Consider the following 24,956-nt stretch of genomic DNA (forward strand, 5'->3'; position numbering starts at 1 on the left):
ATCAATAAAAGGATAAGACAATAACTTCATACCAATTTAATGCAAGACCGAATCAATACGATCTATAATCAGATCAGCATGATTGAAAGTTACGGAATTAACACTCCCTCTTAACTTGATAATCATACTGAGAGATATCATATCTAGCAACATCAATTAAGATGAACAAGCAAGGATCGATACTCTATATCTATCTGAATCTTCTTAGCATGTGGTATCATTGAACACATGATACAATGTCATATTACTAAACCTATGATATGACATATCACTGATACTAGTGATAACAGTATTGCAAAGAATACAATGTACAAGATAAATCTGAATAATAATTAAATTCTTCATTTATCCAAGTTGTGACTCATAGGTACTCACATTCGTATATCACAACAAGATCCTAAGATCTACCAGAACAAAGGATAAACTACGGAGAATAATAAAATTCTTCCTTTATCCAAATTGTGATTTATAGACATAGCAATGTCCACTTCACAATGTAATCTTGAACTCATCTAAATCTTACAATAGAACTCTACTGTTTAGCACATTATCTAAGAGATTGTCATCTCTCATAATGTCTTTTATACAAGTATTCATTATCTCAGAGATCGTCACCTCTTAAATAATGAATACAGATGGTGGAGCCCATAACAGTCAATAGCCTGACAATAAAATTATTTTATTAATAATTTAAATAATACAAAATTTTATAATTCAACCATACCAAGTCTTTTCCTAAAGTGATCTATCTTCACTCGAGAGAGAGGTTTGGTAAGAATATCTGTTGTCTGATCTGCAATACAAATGTATTCTAGTTTTACAGTATTCCTATTTACCATATCTCTAAAATAATGGTAAGGAATTTCAATATGCTTGGATCTGTCATGGAAAACTAGATTCACAGAAAGCTTGACGAAACTCTGATTATCACAATGAATAATAGTAGGATTCATGGCTTGACCAAATAATCCCACAAGTAACTTTCTAAGCCAAATTGCTTCCCAAAAAGCCATCGCTGTTGCAATGTATTCGGCTTCTGTGAAACTTTGAGCTACTTAAGACTGTTTTCTGCATATCCATGATATCATTGTTGATTCTAAACTGAAATAGCATCCTAAAGTACTTTTTCTATCCTTAACACTTCCACCCCAATCTGAGTCTATGAATCCATATAAATCCAAGTCAACTTTCTCATATTTGAGCCCAAGGTTAAGTGTGCCTTGTAAGTATCTCATAATGTGTTTAACTGCAACTAGGTGAATCTCCTTTGGCTCACACATAAACTGACTTAAGGCGTTAACAGCATAGCAAATATTAGGTCTTGTATTTACCAAGTACATAAGAGACCCGATTATCTGTCTGTAGAGAGTAGTATCTACGGAAGGTGATTTTGTTGCTACTTCTTTAAGTTTATGTAGATTAGTCTCCATTGGAGAAGACATATTGCAGTTCCACATTCAAAATCTCTTCAAGATATCTAATGTATACTTCCCTTGATTAAGTATAATGTTGTCAAAATTCTGCTGTACTTCCAGTCCTAGGAAGTAATGAAGGAGTCCCAAATCTTTCATCTTGAATTCTCTGATTAGATCTTTCTTGCATTGATCTATGAGATGATCATCGTCAGTTATTAGTAAATCATCAACATACAATATCAAAATTACCATATCATCTTTATCCCTTTTATAATATAGATTTGGATCAGCTTCATTCTTGGAGAATCCTAAGCCAGTTAGATACTTATCAATTCTTTCGTACCAAGCCCTTGAAGCCTATTTAAGCCCATAGAGAGCTTTCTTCAACCTACAAACAAAAACTTTTGGGTCATAAGTTTCAAATCCTTCAAGTTGCTCCAAATATACCTCTTCTGTAATCTTTCCATTCAGAAATGTTGTTTTTACATCCATCCGATGTACTTTCCATTCCTTCGATGCTGCAATGGCTAGGACTGCTCTTACAGAGGTGTATCTAGCAACAGGAGCAAAGGTTTCTTCATAATCAATCCCCTCTTTCTGAGAGAATCCCTTGGCTACAAATCTAGCTTTATATTTTTCAATGCTACCGTCAACAACATGCTTTATTTTAAATATCCACTTGGAAGAAACAACAGATTTTCCTTCACGTCTTGGAACAATTTCCCAAACATCATTCTTCATAAAGGATTGGTATTCTTCTGTCATAGCATCTTTCCAAGCTATAAGTTTAATAGCATCTAAAAAATTGGTTGGTTCTGATTTAGACAAATCATTCATGTTTGTTGTATAACTCGAAAATCTTTTGGGTCTTTTGCTTTCTTTGACTATTCCAGATGATGCAGCAAAGTCTTGTGCTTCCTCTACTGCCTTAATGGCCCAAAGTGGTCTTTCCTAAAATTTTGAGTTTCTTAGATTTTGAATTTCATCTTCAATTTCTTCAATGTTCTCCCTCTAAGACTCAGATTCAACATTTTCTTCAGAACTAGGTAAGGGAGAGGGATCTCCAGAATTTAGGGCTCTTTTGAATGCTAAATCTTCTTCAAAAATTACATCCCTAATAAGTTCAATATTTTTCTAACTAGGTATGAAAAACCTATATGCTTTAAATGTTTCACTATACCCTACAAAAATACCTTTTCTCCCGAAGGGTTCTAACTTAGTTCTCTTTTCTTTTGGAAGATGTATGTATACTAGGCACCCAAAAATCTTAAGATGACTTATATTAGGTTTAACCTCAATAAAGACTTCTTCAAGAGTTTTATCTCTTAGGTAGGAGTGAGGACTTCTGTTTTGAATATAGACAGCAATACAAGAGGCTTCTGCCCAAAATTAATATTCTAGATTTTGATCAAATATCATAGCTCTTGCAACTTCTATAATTGTCTTATTCTTCCTTTCTGCTACCCCGTTTTGTTGTGGGTTGTAAGGAATGGTATACTCCCTCTTATTCCTATTTCTCTACAAAACTCTTTAAACAAATCTAAGGTATATTCCCCCATTATGAGTCCTAAGAGTTTCAATTTTGAATCCTGATAAATTCTCAGTTTAGTTTTTGAATTCTTTAAATCTCCTAAGGATTTCTTCTGAATCTTTACACTTTAAAAGTATATCCAAATTTTCCTAGAGAAGTCATCTATGAAAAGTATATAGTACAAGAATCCTCCAAGAGAAGGAACAAACATAGGTCCACATAAATCTGAGTGGATTAATTCCAAAACATTGCTAGTTTTTCTTGTGCTATCATGAAATGGACTTTTAGTGTTCTTACTCAGAGGGCATCATTTGCATATGCTTGAGTGATCTTTATTCAGTTTAGGTAAACCAGTAACCATCTTCTCCATAATTGATAAGGTTTTGAAATTTAGATGTCCTAAGCTTCTGTGTCATATTTCGTTTATATCAATAGCTTCATGAATTAAGGCTTGAATAGATCGACTAGGTTCTGAATTCAATTCATACAAATACCCTTTTCTTTGACCAATCAATTTTGCTTTCTTAAATGAGTTCTTAGCTCAGGTTATTACTTTACCGTACATGAATGCAACATTATGCCCATCATCTTCAAGTGTTATAATCGAGATTAGATTCCTTTTATTCCTGGTACATAGAGTACTCCTTTGAGAAGAAGAGAATTTCCCAACTTTAGCTTCAAAGTGCAATTTCCAATTCCTTTGACAGAATGTGTTGAATTATCACCGATGGTGACTTCGCCATTAACCTTTTCTGATATAGAGTCTAGTGCTTCTTTGTATCCTGTAATATGTCCAGATGATCCATTATCAATCACCCATGCTTTACTTGAGACTTCATTTGATAGTGCCAAATACAATACACGATTCTCAGGATCATAGTTATCTTTTTCCCTAGTAATGTTTGTAGAGTTCACTTGCTGTTTAGAATTCTTAGGGCAATTAGATTTGTAGTGTCCAAACTTTTCGCATCTGAAGCATTTTATTTTGGATAGATCTTTCTTAGGTTTGTCATTCTTTTGATGACCCTTTTTCTTCTTGAAATGCTTCTTCTTGCCTTTATAAGAATTTCTATTAAGAACATGAAGTTCTTCATCTTCCGTTTTCAATTTTCCTCCTTAAGTTTTCTGGATTCTTCCTGAAGACAATCTCCCTTAAGTCTATTGAAGTCAGGAAGATTATCTTTGGCACTTACTCCTTGTGCGAATGTTTCCCATGAATCTAGTAATCCATCTATAGCCATTAGTGTTAGTTTCATGTCATTAATGATGGTTCCTATAGTTGCAAGTTCAACTCTTAAACTAGCAACCCTTAGGAAGTAAGAATTCATCGATTCTCCTTTCCTTATTTGTATATGATTTAGTTGTCTTTTTAGTGCTAGAACTCTAGTTGCATTGTTAACCTCATATGCATTTAGTAATGCATTCATCATATCAAATGTTGTTTAATGTTTCGTTAGCATGGGTACTATATCATTTTTAACCCCATCTAATATGAATTGTATGTCTTTCCTGTTTCCTTTACTCCAGATAGTTTTATGAGGTTCAACAGTGGGTTGTCTGGATGCTGAATCAACCAATTGTTTTACATCATTTTCTTCAAGAAGCATCATGATTCTGAATTTCCAAGCATCAAAATGTTCTTTCCCATCAAACCTGTCCTTGGGTCTGATTGTGTATGCCATTGAAGATAGGAGAATGATACTAGATCTATATCAAGTCTGATTATTTAATTTGCAAAGCCTACGTTCGTCTACCAGAGCTCTGATACCATGTAATTTTTTTACAATCTAAGTCTGATTCAAGTTCAGCATTTGCAGAAAATTTACATTATCTACACTATAAACAAAGCCATCCTCTATTGATAAAAATGTTTGGTGATGGCAGATTTGAGAAAGAAGTTCACTTAATTTGTAGCCAAGGTCAATTTTAATTCCAATTTCAATTTGCTGAACCAAACAAATAGATAATAACAAATCACAATTCTCATTTCCAATCCCCATTCCCCTTCCCATTTTCAATTCTAATTTCCAATTCGTACACCAGCAACGAAACGGGCCCTTAGTGATTCAAGGAAAGACAAAATCTTGCAGGTGAAGAAAATGGCCATGAAGAAAGACAAGGGGAAGAATGTAGACAATATTACAGCTGCCGACATCACATTTGAGAGCGTGACAAGAAGCGAATGTAGGACATGGTGGGAAAATGCAGAGGAAAACCATGTGCTCAAGGAGGAATTACAAAAAGCAGAGGTAGATAAAATATTTTTTTATTTAAAGGAATTTGACCTTGTGTTGAGAACTATGGTTGCTGGATATTGTTGACAAGAAAGGGCATAAATCTGTAATCCAATATTTTTCAGCAAATCTTCACTATCTTTATTCTCCAAAAGATATAACACTAGTCTTTGGCATTCCTAACAAAGGTCACGATGCAACAAAAAATCCAACAAAGATGACAATGGAAGAAAAGAAGAAATGGCTAGGGCTGATGTGCAAGAATGATCTTACAGAACATGAATGGGACAATATTTTGAGTAAGAATAACAATTAGAGGCTAAAGAAAATATTTATAGCCAATGAAGAATGGAGGTGTATTGTAGACCTAGTGAAGAGCAAACTACTGGTGGAAGCACACGTCTAATATTGCCATCTAGATGTTACCCATAGTGAATGCTCTAAATATGGGAAGGGTTTACAGCTAGGCGCAAGTTTTGTCAGAAAAATTAAGAAAATTCATACAGTTAAAGCATAAACCATTCTACATGCCCCATCATGCCATAGCCTTGTTTCTTGAAGTAGTTCACACAGGTAGCTCAGAGCATAGGACATTTGTACCAGCAAGCTGAGTAGAACCCTATAAATCGGCCATGGCATATTGGTTTCACCTAGATATATTTGGAATGGGTCCTGGAGGGGGAGAGCCAAGGAAAAAGAAATTAAGACACATGGGAGCACCTGACACTTTTGTTCAAACACAAACCACAGATGGAGAAGATGGGAGTTCGGATTAAGAATAGACAAGTACAGGAGCATCTTCTTCAGATGAATCAAACAAAGAGGAATTTAATTAAGTCATCTCAAGGGCACTCCTAGAGGGTCACATTTTTACCAACCGACAGAGGCTCACTGACACGAGTTGTTCCTAAGTACGCAGAAATACATAGGGACCGAACTGGAGGCAACCATACACTAGTTGGTCGTACGGAAGAGAGAAGGGAGGAAGAAGTTTGTATGGTTAGTTGTACTGAAGAAGTATGTACAGTTGGTCATACTAAAGAAGTCAGTACAGTTGGTCATACTGAAGAAGTATGTATAGTTTGTCATACTGAAGAAGTTCGTATGGAGGATGCTAGTACAGAGAATGTTGGTATGGAGGACGTTAGTACGAAAAATGTTGGTACGTAGAATGCTAGTACACAGAAGATTATGGAGATACAGAAGTAGTTTGTACAAAGGTGTTGTTGAAGGACAAAGAGGGGAAGGAAAGAGTAGGTACAGAAGAACTAAGTGGACAACTTCTTCAATGGGGTACAAAAAGTCTTTCCGTGCTAGCAACAGCAGCAAACTTGGTTTCCCCAGAGCAACGGCCTCATACTAAGGTGATAGATCTTCAATGTCACAAGAAGGTTGCACACAATATTCGACTTAAGACATCGAAAGGTATAGAAGTGGCTTAGCCAATTGCTTTAGTGGTTCAATCTACAGGGAAGAAGGAAGTCCAAAGGGGAAAGCACATGCAGGTAACAGGTACTGACAAGGAAGCTACACAAGTCGGGGGCATAGTTTTTGAGGAGGCAGATAGCTTGCTTAGTAAGTTTGAAATGATGCCTCCACCTTCATCACCTCCCTTGGAGATGGAAATTGAAGAAATAGTGGAGGCACAAAGTGAGCACTTGCAGCCATTAGCAACAAAAATGACAAAATTGTTACTGGAGGGAAAAATTAAGATGCTTCTTAGGGAGTTACAAGGGATGGAGCAAGTCACCAAGGTCATTCTCAAAGAAGCCAAGGCACAAAACTTGGATGCCATAGTCCGAGCAGCAAAGTCCCTAGTGACATCCATGAAGACAGACTGTCATACAGACTGGAGTTTACTCATCCAGAGTGGAGTCAGGCACAAGGAGATAGTTCGCATAAGGATGGCTAGACATATCATACCTATTATAACGGAGCAACCACCACTTATGCGATCACTTGCTTAGATGGAGGAAGTGTTTAAAGGGGCGTTCATGGAGCTCTAACAAGAAAAGGAATTGACAAGAAGGATGAAGGCAGAATGGGAAGCAAAGAAAGCGGCCTGGGAAGTGGAGAAAGCAGCTCTAGGTGAGAAATTGGCATCAGTCGAAAAAGATCCACTGGACGTCTTGCACCTGCTACAAGCGGTTTGGGCTAAGCAGATGGCTTAGAAGTGCAACATATGGTGCCTTCGGGAGGGGGCATCCAGTCCAAGGACGTCCTCCCACCCTACTTGAAGTATTGTTTCCTTTTGGTTTTTTGTCGGGTAGTCGTCTAGAAGATGACTTCTTTTTCGGGGGGAATAAATGCAGGGCATAATAATACTTTGATGTAATTAAAGATAGTTTTGGGTTGCGTAGTTAGGTAGTGAGGGGATGTGTCGATTGGTCTTCCTAACCAATCGACTTCCATTAAGAACATTGGAACATGGATGATGTACTTGTTTTTTAGGTAATAAATAAAATATATTCATTTCCCTCGCCAACTATGGTATATAAGACATTGGTATCAAATACTCTGTTGATTCTAGTACATTTGAATATATGCTTTATTATTATGGTTGGTAACCATTCTACAACTATTCCTCCAAAATTTATTCGACCTTAATCATCAACCTTTGACATAAATGACAAAATATCCAACATGCCTAAAACTCCTTAATCGGCCAAAAGACCCTTTTTGCATCATAACTTTTCGCTCTTATATTACACTAGTCACAAAGTTCAATCATTTGTGCTTCAATTATATTACTAGATGATCACCCTTCATCTTTTCTTCTTTCACCACATGTCATCCATCATTCAATCACTTGGTTGTTTGTTTCATATCCTCCTTGACCCTAAGTCTTTTGGAGATTTTGTGTTTTGGCAAACTAAGAAGTTCATGACTTATTCACAATTTTGAAAGTCGATCCCTTTCTCCTTTTCATGAATTGTTTTTTTCTCTTTCTTCTTTGAGGAAATAAGACTTTCACAAACTATCTTTGGTGGCGACTTCACAAACCTATGAACTTGTGAGCAAGTTTAGGGCTTCAGCTATTTGTCAAAATGTATTCACTCAAAACCAATCAACAATGACTTATTGGAAGCTTCTCTTCATTGTTTGGCAAGATGAGGCTTTGACAAACTTCAATTTCAACAATGCAAGGACTTCGCAAATTTGAGAACTGCCCAAACCTGAATGTATTTGAATAACTTAGCCTTCAAGAAAACCAAGCGATTTGTCAACTACCATTCTAGCCAAAAACACCAAATTCACAAGCTCTTCTCTTTTTGGTAGATCAACCGATGGGAGCAAAAGCAGCAATACAGTGTTGGCAAACTTGGTTTTCAAATGAGTTGTCTTCAATAAACCAAAACATCAATAAACCAAGCTATTGGTGAACCAAGTAGTTCACAAACCTATAAAATCTACTGGAAATCTATAAATTAGTTGATACTTAGCTAGATTTCACCAGATTTTCACCCCAAATATCCATTAAAATATAAACGAGATGGCATCTTCTACTGAAAATCTATAAATTAGTTGATACTTAGCCTATTCTCGCCAAACTTTCACCTCAAATATCCATTAAAATATAAACGAGATGGCATCTTCACTTTGGCCAAGTTTTTTCTCAAGTATGCCTCCTGAAGAAAACATCATCTAAAAGCCTAAAGCAATCTAAAACTAAACCAAAACTAAAAATCCAAACCTGAATATTTTTAGTTGATGCCAATTGCTTGTGTGCCCGGATGCACTTGCATCAAATTAATCTTCCTAAGCAATCACTACACAGATTTTTATTTATTCTAGATTCTATTATTTGCACAGTTGAAATGCACCAAGTGGCACATAAATTTGTTTATCTATAATACTATTTAACTTCTTTCCACAAAGTAAGCTTATCAAACTATGAGTGTTACCTACCAAAACTTACCGGTTATGGGTGTATAAGGGTTAATCCTACAAAAGGTGAAGGGAAGAGGTGTAATGGAAAATTTCAGATGAAGGATGGGTCAAGGTGAACTTTGATGGAGCAACTAGGGGATTCCAATGGTAATATTATTGCCATTGAGAAAAAAACGCTAGGGGTAGGGACCAATAAAGAAGAAGTACAGGTGGCCTTGTTGGGGGTTAAATTGGCACAAAGGCTTCATCTAAAGAACTTGCATATGGAGGGTGATTCCCCAATAATAGTGAATGCTATTACAGCTGAAGATTATACACATAGAGACTACAAAAGGTGGTCAAGGTTGTAAGAAAAAAACTAAGCTTTTTTGAAAACATCAAAAACTCTCATATCTACCAATAGGGAAATTCACTAGCCAATTCATTGTCCAAATTGGGGAGTCACATGGCAGCAATATAATGGCTGGAGGACAGTGCCATCACTATGATTGAGTGAAGTGATGCAATGGGACAACTTGAGTTGGCAAAAGCATTGAAAGATGGAGATGGATAGGGTGCAATTAATATAATGGAAGGTGATGCAAGCAAAATTTACTTGTGTTATCTTTGCACATTTCCTTGGTGGTGCATTCAATGCAGGGTACGAAGTGCCCAATAAACATTCTTGTTTTAAATTCCCCAAATCATTCTGAGTGGACAAAGAAACTAATTGAGGTTTTAGAGTGAAGGAAGGACAAGAAAAATGGAAGCAAATTTCGCCTTTCGAGCAATGAAGCAGAAAATGGCCTTTAAAGGACCTCTCACAAAAGAATTGAGGAACATTTTCGCCTCAACCCACCCATTTTTCATCAACATTATGTGGGCTCTATTAGGGGTGGAATATGAAATTTCAAATTTCAGTTGGAGAACCAATTTGGAGATGGCTTCTCTCTTTTGCCTGGGGTTTGCAATTTGGCTCCAAAGAAAGGTGAAGCACATTGTTGAGAGGTTTGTGTAACCAAAATGGAGAATAGGCCTCGACAACATCCTGAACTTTGTAGTGTCAAGCCAAGGATTTGTGGCATCCCAAGGAGATTGGTTGGGGTTTCTGGGGTTCCAACCGTATGTGCACCCTTTCCTCTTCCATTAAAGTGTGGGTGATATCCTAGCAAGGAGACAAGATGCAAGGAGGGTATAGGCCCTATTGGTACATTTTTTGTATGACTAGTAGCTTGAGTTGGCAGCAGGAATTCTCGTAGCCAAATGAACCTTGAATTATTTTGGTTGCAGTTGGCGGGTGCTTGGGAAGAGATGAAGTGGCAAAGGTGAGGAAGGCAAAGAGCTGGATAGGGTCACAGTCGTGGAGGAGCCAATGGAGGAAGGGGAAGACAATGCGGGACTGGTGGGTGAGGAAGAACTCTGAAGTTTGGTCAGGCACCTCGCAGAATTTGGAGACCAGGTTTGCATGTTGGCACTCATAGTGACCTCTTTGTGGTGGATGAGGAAGTTGGTCGGCTCATCATTCACCTTGTCATCGTCCCACCCCTTTCCTTGAAGAATGTTTGTGCCTAGGCATGTGTCTGTGATTTCAAGCTTGTATATAGGCATTGGTAGTTTGAACAATAACAAATCTTGTTGTGATACATCAAATGTATAGGCTCTTTGTTAATTGTATAAGGGTAATTTTGTATAGCTTACCCATCAATCGGTTGTATATGATTACAATGTATGCCACTAAGTGGTCAAATTTTTGGCACTATTACGTATGGAGTGTAAATTTTATGTGGAACAGAAAATGTTATATCTCAATTGTAATGTTTCATTTACTATATTATAATTAAAAAGGAGGCTTTATTTTCCACTTTTATTAAAAAGGTGGTTTGTTATATAGAGCATAAATCTAGAATTGTGGTTGGGAAGGCACTGTACTAAATTCAACCTTTGAGTCATTTATAAGTATTTTTGTAACACCCAACATAATTTGTTAACTTAAAAATGTTTTATATATTGAATGTTCTTGTGGCACTATTGGGCTACAAGCCTAGGTCCTCTGAGAGATTTTCCATTTTATCTTAATTTTCAATTTCACTAAAGTAAGATCCAAAAAGGATTTTGATGAGTAATAACAATAGGTTTTGAGCGTTGTATTGAGATAGTTGCTAAATTGCTACAAGATAAATGACCACAAACTTTCAGGAGTAAGTTGAAATTTGTTAAGAGAGACAAGATAAAATAGAACTATATATTGCGTTGTAAACACACATGCCCCATTGCAAATGACAACCTCCGTTTCTTTCTGCTTTTTTGGCTCAGTTTGTTGTAGGTGTTTATTAGTTTTGCTTAGCTTGGCAATAGTTTGGGTTTTTTAGTCTCCTTCTAGTTGGGAAGGCTTGAGGTATTTTGTCAAGTCCGGATGGAAATTTCAATCAATTCATGAGTAGAAATGTTGTGATTGCTAGGATTGAAAATTGAGGGTGAGATTATGAAAACTTTGCTAATTGTAAAAGTTTGTTCTCACAATTCAAAAGGGAGAAACCCTTTCTGAGATTCATGAAAAAAATCATGAAATTTGAATTGGAAATAAAGAAAATGTGAATCCTGCAGCAATTATTGACCATTCTGAGTAAAAAATTCAAGATTCCAAAATTGACGAGGACAAGTAGAGGCGTGAATTTAAAGTTAGATCTGTAGAACAGGATACAAGCACACAGGGTTCAATTCGATACAAGAACGTAAGGTCCTCTTGAGTATGATGTTTGTCTCACACAAACTCTTAATAAAACTTTTTCGAATGAAAATAGAAAATTAATTTTCAGAAGTCTGCAATAATATTACTGTAGCATGAACAGTTAATCCCAACATTATCAGAAACAGGTATAATATATCACAAGAAGCAAGTCCTTAAAATAGCTATTGTAGGGGACTATGTATATGTCCTCCAAACTGTCCCAGAATAACTATACATGACATTCTACATGAACTGCCAAATTATATTAGATGTAGGTCTGCTACTGATTTTAGTACCGAATTCACATGGTGTCCCTAACAAACTTAAAAGGAATTCCAGATCACTAGGATGTTATTACCTAAGTCACAAGGTTCAAATTCAAATTCAACTTTGTCAATCATAAAGTTCGAAAGAATTTCGGCAAGGGTAAAAATTTGGGAAAAAAATCGACATTAAATTTAACTTATATTATTTATTCTTAAATATAAAAAATATATCCACAAAATTGTTTGACATTGCTAAATAATTTAACTAAATAACTCAATATTACATCAAAATAAAATAATATTATTATAAATAACAGTATTATATTAAATATCATAAGATTCGATTAAGTTCAGAAAGGGTAAACATTTGCTGAAATTTGAACTTCATGGACAAAATTCGGTGAATCCTGTGACTTAGGTTAGTAGTAATGAGGAACGTGCTAGAACCAGTTTAAAATTTGTTTCACCCAGTTTTTATCATCTTGTATAGATATCAGAAGTACTTATTGGCTTGTTCAAGGTACAATTATTCAAGCTTCTTGTTTCCTTGGACTTCCTTGATAATTCCAGCCCTGTTATTTGTCCCAAAAAGGAAATAGCCAAAAACAATTTTACTGTTCTTCTGTTCAGCTTAAAATGGAACTATGCACTGGATATGTTTCCGAAGGATGACATAGAGAACCTGTCGCTTGAACCAAAATAATTACGGGTCACACTGCAACAATAAAAACCCCTCAAGGATAATGGAGATACACTAAAAACAGGTAAACATATGCAAAACTTAATTTGGAATTGGAAAATACCTGATAAGACCTGCAAGCTTTGTACGGAAATCATTAAAATCTTTTACAGCAGTTTCAACCTCAATATATCCCTCCAATTCTTTCTCGGCACACTAATGAAGCCTTTGTAAACCAGATTCGGCTACACCTGAAAAGAAGATGCATAACGTTTTATCTTGCATTAGATTCCACATTTATTGCTACACAGCACCGTTATATGCTGCTTAATAGAAAGCATACCTTGCAAATACTCAAAGAAAAGTCGTGGGTTCGTATTCTTCTTCCTCCGCGGTTGCAAAATGTGAAGGATTGCTTGCACTGACAGATGTAATTGTGTGCCATCACTACGCCATGGCTGTGTTTGGGCGTTCAAACAGGCAACGGGCAGTGACAATTGCACTGCAGACGTTCAACTATTTTATATTGCTGTTTACAGAAAGATCCGGTGTTATGGGATTGAACCAACCCACTCTCTATAAATTAAATTTATTTGCATTTCTTTGATTTTTCTTTAAAAAAACTATTAACCTTTAGAAAAATTGATACTGGTCAATAGAAAATTCAAAATAAGTCTACATGGAATCCTGAATTTAGTTTTATTATAAAAAATAATTTATAATTGATAAGAATTAAAGAAATCGTTATAATAAGTTTCAAAGATCATATTAACGAGAAATTCAATGCATCGATGTTTCTAATGTGTCATGTCCCTTTTCAAATAATTAAAAATAATAATTTTTGTCAAGGCAGGCAGGCCCAAGAAGGTGAAGTTTCAGAAAAATGGGGTTAATCTTTGGAAACCGTTGGACTAATAAATGAAAATTATTATTAAAATATGTTCCATTAACCTCTCTTGGACGTGAGTTAGGGTTATGCCCTCTTTTAAGGGGTTTGGAGGCATTTTGGGCTAATTCCAGAACTTGATTTTTGCTCATTTCTTTGTTATTCTTCAGAGGCTGCCAAACCTGTGGAGAAGGAGACCCAAGAAAGAGAGTTTGTAGGTTTCCAAGAAGCTTAAGTATGAGAGTTTGAAGTCATTCCATGTGCATGCTCATGCAGAGTTTGCCTTTGTGCTGAACAGTGTAGATTTGTGATTTTTCGAGTGTGTTTTTTGTAAGAGTTTGGTGTTTCCGGTTGAGTATTTCATATCAGTTTGGGTTGTTGCTGTATTTCAGACTTTTAGATGTTAAAATAGAGCTGAATATATGTATTTGGTCGTGATTATACTTCTATGATAGATTATTAGTGTTTTTGTGGTGTTTCCGGGCTATTCTATGTTGTTTTCGGGAGCCCGATGAGCTTTGTTTTTATCCTCCGTTTGGAAGTTGTTGTGTAAATGTTATACAGATCTGAAAATGTCATTTTGTAGGCTGTTATGCTGCTGAAATTTCTATAAAAATGTCCACTTTCATATTTACTAATAAAATGTGAAGCTGTGAAGTTTTTGGCACTATTTTCGACATTACCCGATTTGGGGTTTATTGAGAAATTGGTGAATCTTTGAAAGATTGGTTGTTTGATCTTAAAGATCTGATTAGAGGCTTGAAATATCATATAAAATCAGAAAAGGGACATTTCAGTGGCATCAGAGCTATGATCTTGCCAGCCTGAGGGTTTGTAGAAGTTTGCATGTCAGTTTTGACAACTACCCAAATCTTGCATGTCAAAATTTATGGTTGCATGCTACTGCTAATCATTTGCATGTTAGTTCTTGGTGAATTTGGTGGTTGCATGTTGCTTCTAATCAACTGCATGTCAAAATCTATGATTGCATGTTACTTCTAATCATTTGCATGTTAGTTCTTGGTGAATTTGGTGGTTGCATGTTGCTTCTAATCAGCTGCATGTCAAAATCTATGGTTGCATGCTACTTCTAATCAATTGCATATTAGTTCTTGGTGTTTGAAGAAGTTATAACCTATTGGGGTTACACTCTACTTTATCTAGAATGGACAGGTATAGTACAAAGTCTCAGAGGACACGATCTTGGACAATTGATATCCAGAGTCAGAACAGTAGAAAGGATGGTTATTTAGACATTCGAGATAAACTTAGAAAAATAAGCCATGACATGTCTAAACAGTTGGTTGAGCACCACCATATGATGAATGACATGTTTTCTGACCCAGCTAAGATGGATAAGTTGACTAGATTTCTATTTGGCAGATTTTCTCACAGGGCAGATGACACAATTACCAAGAATTTGCATGAGGAGTTTGAGAAACTAGCTTATAGCCAGGCAGAGGTCTCAAATTCTACTCTGCCACAGGAGGTAGTGGGTTTAGATGATGATTATGAGGATGTTGTTGTGCATGATGGTGAGATACCTGGTAGAGATGAGCAGACATTGAGCATTCATGACTTTGTTGAGAAAGAGTACCAGACACAGTTAGATGCTTCGTCACATGAGGTTGAGGCAGGTAGTACTTGACATGATTTGTCCAGTCAGCTGAAGGTAAACAAAGATAGTATTGTAACTTCATTATCTCATCATGACAGGATGCGGGATATGATAGAGGATCACATTCAAATGATTCAGTTATAGGGTAGACATAAGGGAGTTCAGGCAAAGTCTTCTTGTGTTGACTTACAAGCGATTAGGGAAGGAATGGGAACGATGAAGTTGAGTTATTTACATCTTCTATCAGATCGTGACCATCTTCTTAGCCTTGTCGAAGACTATTCAGATGCCTTGAGGAGGAAGGAGGAGGAAGTTGACAGGCTTTCTCACGAGCTTGAGGACACTCGAGCTTCTTTGGTGAATACTCCATTGGCATTACAAGATTGGGAGAGACATGGGGATAATCATGGCATGGAATTGAGTTTAGTTTCATCTTGTACTCCTAATACTCAGCTTTCTGTGAACAATAGATCATATGTGGACATTGATAATGTTGTGAGTTCATCTTGCATTCACATCCAGGATATAGGGACAATGTCAGATAGGTATGTGGAATTAGTTGGTATTGGTCATATTACTCAGGTGAGGAGTTTGCTTGAGTTACCAACTGATTATAGTTTATGGATATGGACTCAAGATTGTTATATTGGCATTTGGAATTCAGTTGACTGGAAATCTTTAACACTTTTTGGTAGCAATGATTGTTTGGGTGCTATCATGGATTTGATTAGCAGATTGCACGGTGTTGGCTTTTCTTGTGCTAGCAGCTTGTCTGATGTTGGTATTAGTTTTTATACACTGGTGTTGGGCTTTGTTCATATATCCATTCGACCATACTTGCTGGAATGTGTTGATGATCTTTCATATTTGGCAGTGTGTACAAATGAGTCCCAGGATCATATTGGCATTGATGACATCCAAGAGGATGCAGTGGGCGGTTTTGAAGACTTAGTTTCCTTGATAGTTTCTTTTGGTACAAAGGAGTTGGACAGCAGTGCTATAGTTTTTGATACTTCGTATGTTGATATGAGCTTTGGATTTGATTCACAAGATATGGATGGTAATACTCTAGAGACTAGTAACTTTGAGGATATTCCTTTAGACAGTGCATCAGAGGAGGTTTGTAGGAGATAGTCTAGACAGTGCCATCATGTGTCTAATCAATTGAGAGTTAGTGAGCGAGACATTGCTATCGCTTGCCAGCATTTCGATGCTACTTGTCAGTTGTTAGCAGTTTATGGATGGGGTTCTCCTACTAGTGATGAGCGGGAAGGCAGTTATCTTTCCTTGATAGAGATCCACTCTTTATGGGAGGCTAGTCAGATTTTGAGATAGAATTATACACAGTTGGTAGCTGATAGAGATTATCTTACGGAGTGGGGGAGTACAGCATATGACGCATTATTGGCCAAGGAAGATGAGGTGAGTGAGCTTACTCAGCAACTCGAGGTGACTTCTGAGATTCTTGAGAGTACACAGTTGGCTTTCAAGGAGTCACAGTTTCATTTGGCTAAGGTGACCATGGAGTTAGAGCAACTACAGTCTTTACCAGATTCTATACAGTCACAAGCTATGGTGTCTGGTGATCTGAGGATGTCCATGGTCAAGATTGTCAAAGACAGTGGAGATGGGGATGCATCCATCCTTGATACTAACATTAGCATATCTGGTTCGTCCCCACTAGAGTCAGGTTCAGTTGAGTTGGGTATTGCAGCAGATTGTTGTGGTATGCCTGACATGGTGGTGACCTCTAGTACTGATGGCACGAAGACTAGAGATGTTGTATCAAAGATCATGTGTGATGTTGGTGAGCCAACAATTGGCATGGTTCTTGCTAGTAATACTACTCCATTGGTGATGTCTTCAGAGGTAGTAGTCAGTTCCAACTTGGTTAGTGATCAATTGTAGTTAGTTACATCTGGATTGCAGTCTGAGCCACTGACTGAGATTGGTGCATTCTATCGGCATTACACTGTGAGGTATGCTCATCAATTTACCTTTGATGACCATGTTGATGAGATGATGATACAGAGATGTACTTTGGTTCATAGTGCTTGTCATTAGTTATGGGATGGCTTGACGCCTCGGGATGAGAGTTGTGATGGGCATGACATGGTGATAGGTTCTACAGTTGACAGCTTGATAATACATGACTTAGAGCAGGAGTTTGGGAGTGATACTTCAGCAGTTGTTGTTATTGATTCTACTCCTTTGGCTATGACATCTCCTGACTTAGCTGGTGGTCAGTCACAGTGGGTTGTATCACTTGTTCATGGCAAATTTGGTTTAGGTTCTATTTCTTGCTATTTATCTTGTAATGTCTTTTCACCATCAGCAGTGCATGGGAGTTATAATTATGAGACAATGGCCGGTGATTTGCAAAGTTGTGTTGACTGCAAGAGTTGTACAGTGTGTGGATTCTCCATACTTGGTACAGTTTCATTTGAGAGCATTCACCATTGTTGCAGAGTTGGATTGTACATTCTGTATAGGCTAGTGGGATGCATTGATGGTATTTACTATGTTGGCAATTTGATTTGTCCACTTTACTTGGGTTCTGATGTTCTAAGAGTTTGTGTCTCGTGGGTTTCTAACTGTGGTAGTGGTGATTTTGGAGTTTGGTTGAGCTATAATTGTCAGTTTGGTTATGGATTCCTCTTGGTTATATTGCAGGAGCTTGTGTTAATTGATAGTAGTATAGTTCATGACTACATTTGGGATCCAGGTGGATTGATTTTTTTATTGTTCAGCCATTTCTTGAGGACAAGCCATATTTGGGAGGGGAGGACTTGTCATGTCCCTTTTCAAATAATTAAAAATAATAATTTTTGTCAAGGCAGGCAGGCCCAAGAAGGTGAAGTTTCAGAAAAATGGGGTTAATCTTTGGAAACCGTTGGACTAATAAATGAAAATTATTATTAAAATATGTTCCATTAACCTCTCTTGAACGTGAGTTAGGGTTATGCCCTCTTTTAAGGGGTTTGGAGGCATTTTGGGCTGATTTCATAACTTGATTTTTGCTCATTTCTTTGTTATTCTTCAGAGGCTGCCAAACCTGTGGAGAAGGAGACCCAAGAATGGGAGTCTGTAGGTTTCCAGGAAGGCTAAGGAGGGGAGTTTGAAGCCATTCCATGTGCATGCTCATGCAAAGTTTTCCTTTGTGATGAACAGTGCAAATTTGTGGTTTTTCGGGTGTGTTTTTTTGTAAGAGTTTGGTGTTTCTGGTTGAGTATTTCATATCAGTTTGGGTTTCTCCTGTATTTCAAACTTTTAGATGTTAAAATAGAGCTTAATATATGTATTTTGTCGTGATTATACTTCTGTGATAGATTATTAGTGTTTTTGTGGTGTTTTCGGGCTATTCTATGTTGTTTTCTTGAGCCCAATGAGCTTTGTTTTTATCCTCCGTTTGGGAGTTGTTGTGTAAATGTTATACAGATCTGAAAATGTCATTTTGTAGGCTGTTATGCTGCTGAAATTTCTATAAAAATGTCCACTTTCAGATTTACTAATAATATGTGAAGCTGTGAAGTTTTTGGCACTATTTTCGGCATACCCGATTTGGGGTTTATTGAGAAATTGGTGGATCTTTGAAAGATTGGTTGTTTGATCTTAAAGATCTGATTAGAGGCTTGAAATATTATATAAAATCAGAAGAGGGACATTTCATAACGAGTGTAAAAATAAAAACAATAAAACTTAAGAATATTTATTAGAGCTAGTATTAGATGAAAATCTAATAGTTAGATATTAAATTAAGATAATAAGTAAGTTGAAATAAAATACTTAAAATAAAATTACATAATAATAAAAATGTTAATGTTAAATTTTAATTAAAAATTATCAATAAACATAATTTTTAAAAATAAAAATAGAAGAGAGTGATAAGTTGAGTAGAAATATAACTATAGAAGAGATTCATGAGGCTATCAAGGCCATGGCTAATGACAAATCTCCAGGTATGGATGGTCTGCCTGTTGAATTCTATAAGGATAATATAGATTGGATTGGGGAAGAGCTTCTTCTATTTTATAACGATGCTTTTGATAATGGATCTTTGGGCAGTAATGTGAATAGAGGAATCATTAAACTGCTCCCCAAGGTAGGAGATAGATCATCAGTCAAGAACTGGAGACCCATCACCCTTCTCAACTTGTCTTATAAAATTATTGCTAAATTGTTGGCTAGAAGAATTGCAAACATTACTAAGAACATTGTTTCAGTCACTCAAACAGGTTTTATCAAAGGCGGATATATCTTGGAGAATCTTATCACTAGTTGGGAAGCCATGAATTGGGCCAAGGATAGTAGATAGGATGTGGCTATGATTCTCCTTGATTTTGAGAAGGCGTATGATAGGGTGGAGTGGCCTTTTGTGCTTGGCATGTTGAAAGCTTTTGGATTTCCATACTATTTTTGCAAATGGATTGAAATTTTGTTTAAAGATGCCTCCACAGTTATTAAGATAAATGGAGAATTTTTTGAACCTATTATGCTGCAGAGATCTACAAGGTAAGGTTGCCCTATTGTACCCTCACTATTTGTCATTGTTGTTGATGCTCTATTCTATATTTTGAGGGATACTTCTTTAGGACATCCTATTAAAGGCATCACCCTCCCTAATTAAGATGAATTAATTAATGCTCAATTTGCAAATTATACTGCTCTTTTTTTGGGTCTTTCTGAAGAGAACTTTTCTATGGCTCTTCATGGGCTTAATTTTTTATGCTCTATTTTGGGAGCCAAAGTGGCCCCCCATAAGTCTTTTGTTATGGGGTGGAAGGAAGCTCCTCCTATTTGGTTATCTAAGATGGGGTGGAATTGGAATGGACCTAAAACTATTACTAGGTATCTGGGTATACCTTTTTCCCTGGATCCTTCATTTGCAGATATGTGGAAATGGATATTTAATAAGATTAATGATAAACATTTGAAATGGCAGACTCGCTCCCTTTCATTGGCTAGGAGGGTTCAAGTGGTTTAGAAGGTCCTTTCTTCTCATAATATTTTCTTTGCTTCAACCTAGTTGTTTACTAAGACTCAATTTGGGATGCTTGAAAGGATCCTCAAAGATTTCTTATGGTCAGATGGCTTGGGGACCAAAAAGAGACATTGTGTTAAGTGGGATTGGTGCTATCTGCTCAAACAATTGGGGGGCCTAGGGATTAAGGATATTAAAACCCAAGGCATTGCTCTTGCACCTAAGTGGATCTTGAAAGCTTTTTGGGATAATGAACCCTGGAAAGTTCTGGTGAGATATAATGTTGAAAGGTTAGTAATTAAAAAAGGTAAGCAGTGGGATAACATTCCTTTTTGGGATATTATTATGGGAGATTTTAAGATGAAAGTGTTTGGATCTAAAGTATTCTCCTCTCTATGGTCTACATGGACACAGGTGAGGGAGTTTATATCTTGTAGGTATGTTAGTGGGGGTCCTCCTAAATACAGTGTTACTATCAGGTCAATCTGGTGGGGATAGTATGTGAATAATAAGCCTCTTGCTCTGAAGGTTGTTTGGCTAAAAAATGGAATGAAAAAGGTATTTCTCTTATCAGTGATTTGATGGTTAATGATAGGATTGGGTCATGGGATGAGATTTCCAGGAAGTTTGACATCCCAAACTCTCAAAGGAAGACATATACTCTTCTAATCAAAGCTTTGTGCAATGAGAAAGGTGGGAAGTTTATGGACAGTAATTCTTTTGTCAGAAATACAAAATGGAATGATGGTACTAGTATTGGTAATACCTCTGTTAAGCAAATTTATGATATGTTTAAAAAAGATCAATCTGTGTTACAGCATATAGTTAATTGTTGGGGTCTAAATTGTCCTTTTTCAAATTGGCACTTTTTCTTTGACTACTTTTGGAAGGGTCCATGTGAACCTAAGTTTATTCATTTTAGATGGTTGTTGTTGCTTAAGAAACTAGCTATAGGGTCAGTTTTGTCTTCCTTTAAAGTTGAGCCTGTGATTTGCAATTTATGCAATAAACCCAAGAGCTTTGAGCATGTTTTCTTTGAATGTATTTTTACATCTAAAGTTTGGGCCATTTTTTTTGGTTATCCTATTGATTGGAATAAAAACAATGGTTTTTTGTAGTGTGAAATCTTGGCGGGTTACGTGAGATCTTTTGATTTATCTCTTAATAGATTTTGATTTGCTCTTATTGGTGAAGTGTTGTGATTTCTTTGGAAGGAAAGGAACAAGGAGATTTTTTAGAATGTGAGAAGGGCCCCTACTGAGTTTAATCTTAAACTCACACATTTTTACATCATGTTACAAGTTTCTCTTTGCTTGGAGATTACAAAGCCCAGATTCATGAAGCTGATGCATGATGGGATGTTGATGGGATATAAAGATGAAGTTAAAGCTGCTCAATATATTGAAAGATATCAAAGTTTTCTTACCCTAACAGAAATTGAAGATTTCAGCAAACTCATGGAAAAATGTCATCTGGATGATGAAAAGGAATCAAATACAATTGTTAGGAATTATTCAGCACAGATTTACGAAACTAATATGCTAGACTTGGGTCCTCGAATGTATTAATTTCTAGTATTTATTTTGTCTTCTTAGATGCAGTGGTATATCATATATGGTTCTGGTTGTTTGTATTAGAAACTATATGCAAAAACTTTTTGCTAGGTAACTCCTCCCTCTAATTTTATATAAGTATTGAGGGTTGGATGTTTGTCATAGTGTCAAAGTGTATTGGATGTTGTTTAAACTTTTTTAATAAAAAAATTTAAAAAATAGAATAAAATATGTTCAAAAAATTATCTTTTAAACATTTTAATTTTTTTTTAAAAATGTATAATAAAGTTTAATAATAATTTAATATTTTTTCAATCAAAAAATAGTTGTGCTCAAAAAATTGACATATTCATAGGTGATCTCAAAGTTTGATTGTTAGTTTGAAAAAACAGAGTATGTGATTAACAAATTGTTCCCCCTCAAAAATAACTTCTACATTTAAGGAGTATTGCAGAACTAGACAGGAAGGGACATGAAATCCCTAAGGAATGATAGTAGTTTACATCCTACATGATTAATCCATCACATACAACAATAAAGGCAGATGTTAACGAAAACAGAAAGGTATTTGCTAAAATGAAATATTCAAAAATAAGAAGGGCACCAGAAATAGAAAGTCAAATTTTGTGGAAGCAAGATAAATTTCAATATGCTCATCATAAGAAGAAGGCGAGAAACCAAAGCCCTAGTGATGTCAATCCAGAGAAAGAGTCAAACAACGAGGAGAGAAAGAGTCAAACAACGAGGAATGGATGTTAGAAACAATAGTCCACCAAGATAACAAAGAGGGGGGGTGTTGGGGGGTGTGTGAATCAGTTATCCAATAATTAAAACATCTATCAACCTTAAACAATCTTATCCATTCAACCAAAGTAAACAGTAACCATAAGAAGATGCACATAGACAATTACACCATATATGTTAATTAGGGAAACCCTTAATTAGAGGGAAAACCCTAGTGGGAATGATACCCACAAGATGATGTACTAATATAAATATTCCTTGTCAGAGGATGGGCCCTATTGGGAGTCTATTACAACATTTAGTACATATGAGTCCTTGTTAGGAGACTTTGAATCCTTTTTAGAAGATTCCAACCCTGTTGGGAGTTGTAGAAGATAGAAGAACCAACTATCCAAACAGCTTCTAGAGCAAGATCACCGAACTCACTTTCTAACTAATCTCTCAACTATTCATTGTAGAATAATTGTGTATATTGTACTTTAACTTCTTTCCTTTTTCTTGTCAACCGGACCAATCACTATCAGACGTTGTAGACCAAGTCAGGAACCTCAGATCCAAGTATCAAACTTTGGATCATATAATAAAACCTCGGCAATGAAGTTTCCTTCACTTCTGCTCTGCTCTACTTATCTTCACATTCTGGTCTTTTGCTGCTTACGGTCACTTCCATTCATCCATACATACTTCTCACATGATAAAGGAAAATTTCCTTCCTTTATACCAAATCTATAAAGTAATTCCCTGAGTCAACTCTTACACCTTCTCAATTAATTATTATAGGACCACATTAAGAACATGTTACACTTAGCGATAACATTAATCTCTCACCTTGCAACTTGAATAACTTTCTGTACATGTGTAACATTATGATGAGTGAGCTTGTCCACATCATCACCAACATGTCTTCTTCACATCTTTAACTTTGGTTTATCAAAATAATAGCTCTGCTAAGAAATATAACAAGTTTAATAGAACATCCCTCTATAAACTCTTCCTCAGAGCAATCTTCACCGAACCTTGCATAACTTCTTCCAACTTAATATCTTATGCTTCCAAGGTTAGTTTTGTATACTAGACACATAGTATATTCTCCCTTCAACCTCTCTACTAAAAGTACTCAACAATCTGTCTGTACCAACTTGATCTTTACCGTTGTTCTTCTATCAGATATCACAAAAAACTGATATGTTGACATCAATGAAAACAATAGTCATGAATGTAACATATCATCATGATAATGATCTAATCATGTTTCTAAAATAGTCCCCCATAAGAATATCATCAATATCCATGCTTCCAACAATCTCCCCTTTTGGCATTGATGGCAACATAGATGAAAAATATCTAGTTCCAAGAATACCAACTGCAAAAGACTATTAACCTTTCTTTTCAAATCCTCTTCACTAATCATTCTCCCCCATTGATATACCTCAAACTATCTTTTCATGTTGTACTTTCTCCTATTGTACTTCTTCCAAATATTTTGTACTTATTCTAACTTATTTTTTATGTTGTACTTCTCCCCCATTGACATCAATGTCAAAGGTTTCAGCAACCATCAAACTCTACAACAATTGTTTCTTACTTAGCTCAAGTGTCCAAAGATACTATTCCAACACAACATCCAACAAGAGTCTTAGATGATTGTGTCCATCATAGATGCTCCCCCATATAGGAAGCATCGACATTTAGTCCAGACAAATAATAGTTCTCTGGTACATTGGACTGATGCATTCTTACATCTACTCTGATGTAAGAAGGGGCATAACCCCTAGCATACCTCGCAAATACTCAAAAGTCTCTTTGGGAAGAGGCTTAGTGAAAATATTTGCAACCTGCTCTTTAGTGCTCACATACTCCAATCTAATTTCCTTTTCTGCAACTTTCTCTCTTAACATGTAATACTTGATAGAAATGTGATTGGTCTTAGAATGCAACACTAGATTCTTAGACATTTATTGTGCTTGTGTTGTCAAAATGTATGACAACAGGTTCACTGAATTCTATCCTTATATCATTTAGCATCTGCTTCATCCAAACAACTTGATTACAATTGTTTGTTGCTGCAACATATTCTGCTTTTGTTGTACTTTGTGAGGTACAATCTTTCTTCTTGCTTAGCCAAGAAACTAATCTTCCTCTAAGAAAGAAGCCTCCACCACTGGTGCTCTTTCTATCATCCATACTACCTATCCAATCAGCATCAATATAAGCATATAAAGTGAAATTATTATATTTATCATACCATAATCTGAACTCAGGTGTTCCTTTTAGGTATCTAAATATCCTTTTGATTGTTGCATAATGTGCTTCTCTAGGATTAGCTTGGAATCTTGCAATAATTACAATTGTGTTTGCTATATCTGGCCTTGTGTGATTCGGATATTGCAAACTTCGATCGTAGATCTATACTTCTTTTGCTCAATAGTAGGTGTCTTATCCTTTGTAGAT

The 24,956-nt window shown here is 36.1% G+C and overlaps 1 protein-coding gene across 6 annotated transcripts in view; it reads right to left on the reverse strand.

The window, feature by feature from the left end:
* Positions 1-13,218, reverse strand: part of LOC149579579 (RNA polymerase Rpb7 N-terminal domain-containing protein) — a 223,420-nt gene extending 210,202 nt beyond the window's left edge. For all 6 annotated transcript variants that reach the window (XM_089785989.1, XM_089785972.1, XM_089786000.1 and 3 more), the window contains exons 1-2: positions 13,067-13,218; positions 12,848-12,974 (exon numbers count right to left, since the gene is read on the reverse strand). The gene's annotated coding sequence lies outside the window, so the exon portion shown is untranslated. The remainder of the gene's footprint in view (positions 1-12,847; positions 12,975-13,066) is intronic.
* Positions 13,219-24,956: the final 11,738 nt, after the last annotated feature.

The sequence above is a fragment of the Cupressus sempervirens genome, chromosome 1 (assembly GCF_028749045.1).
Source record: "Cupressus sempervirens isolate cs-2001-9-10 chromosome 1, ASM2874904v1, whole genome shotgun sequence".
Taxonomy (NCBI): Eukaryota; Viridiplantae; Streptophyta; class Pinopsida; order Cupressales; family Cupressaceae; genus Cupressus; species Cupressus sempervirens.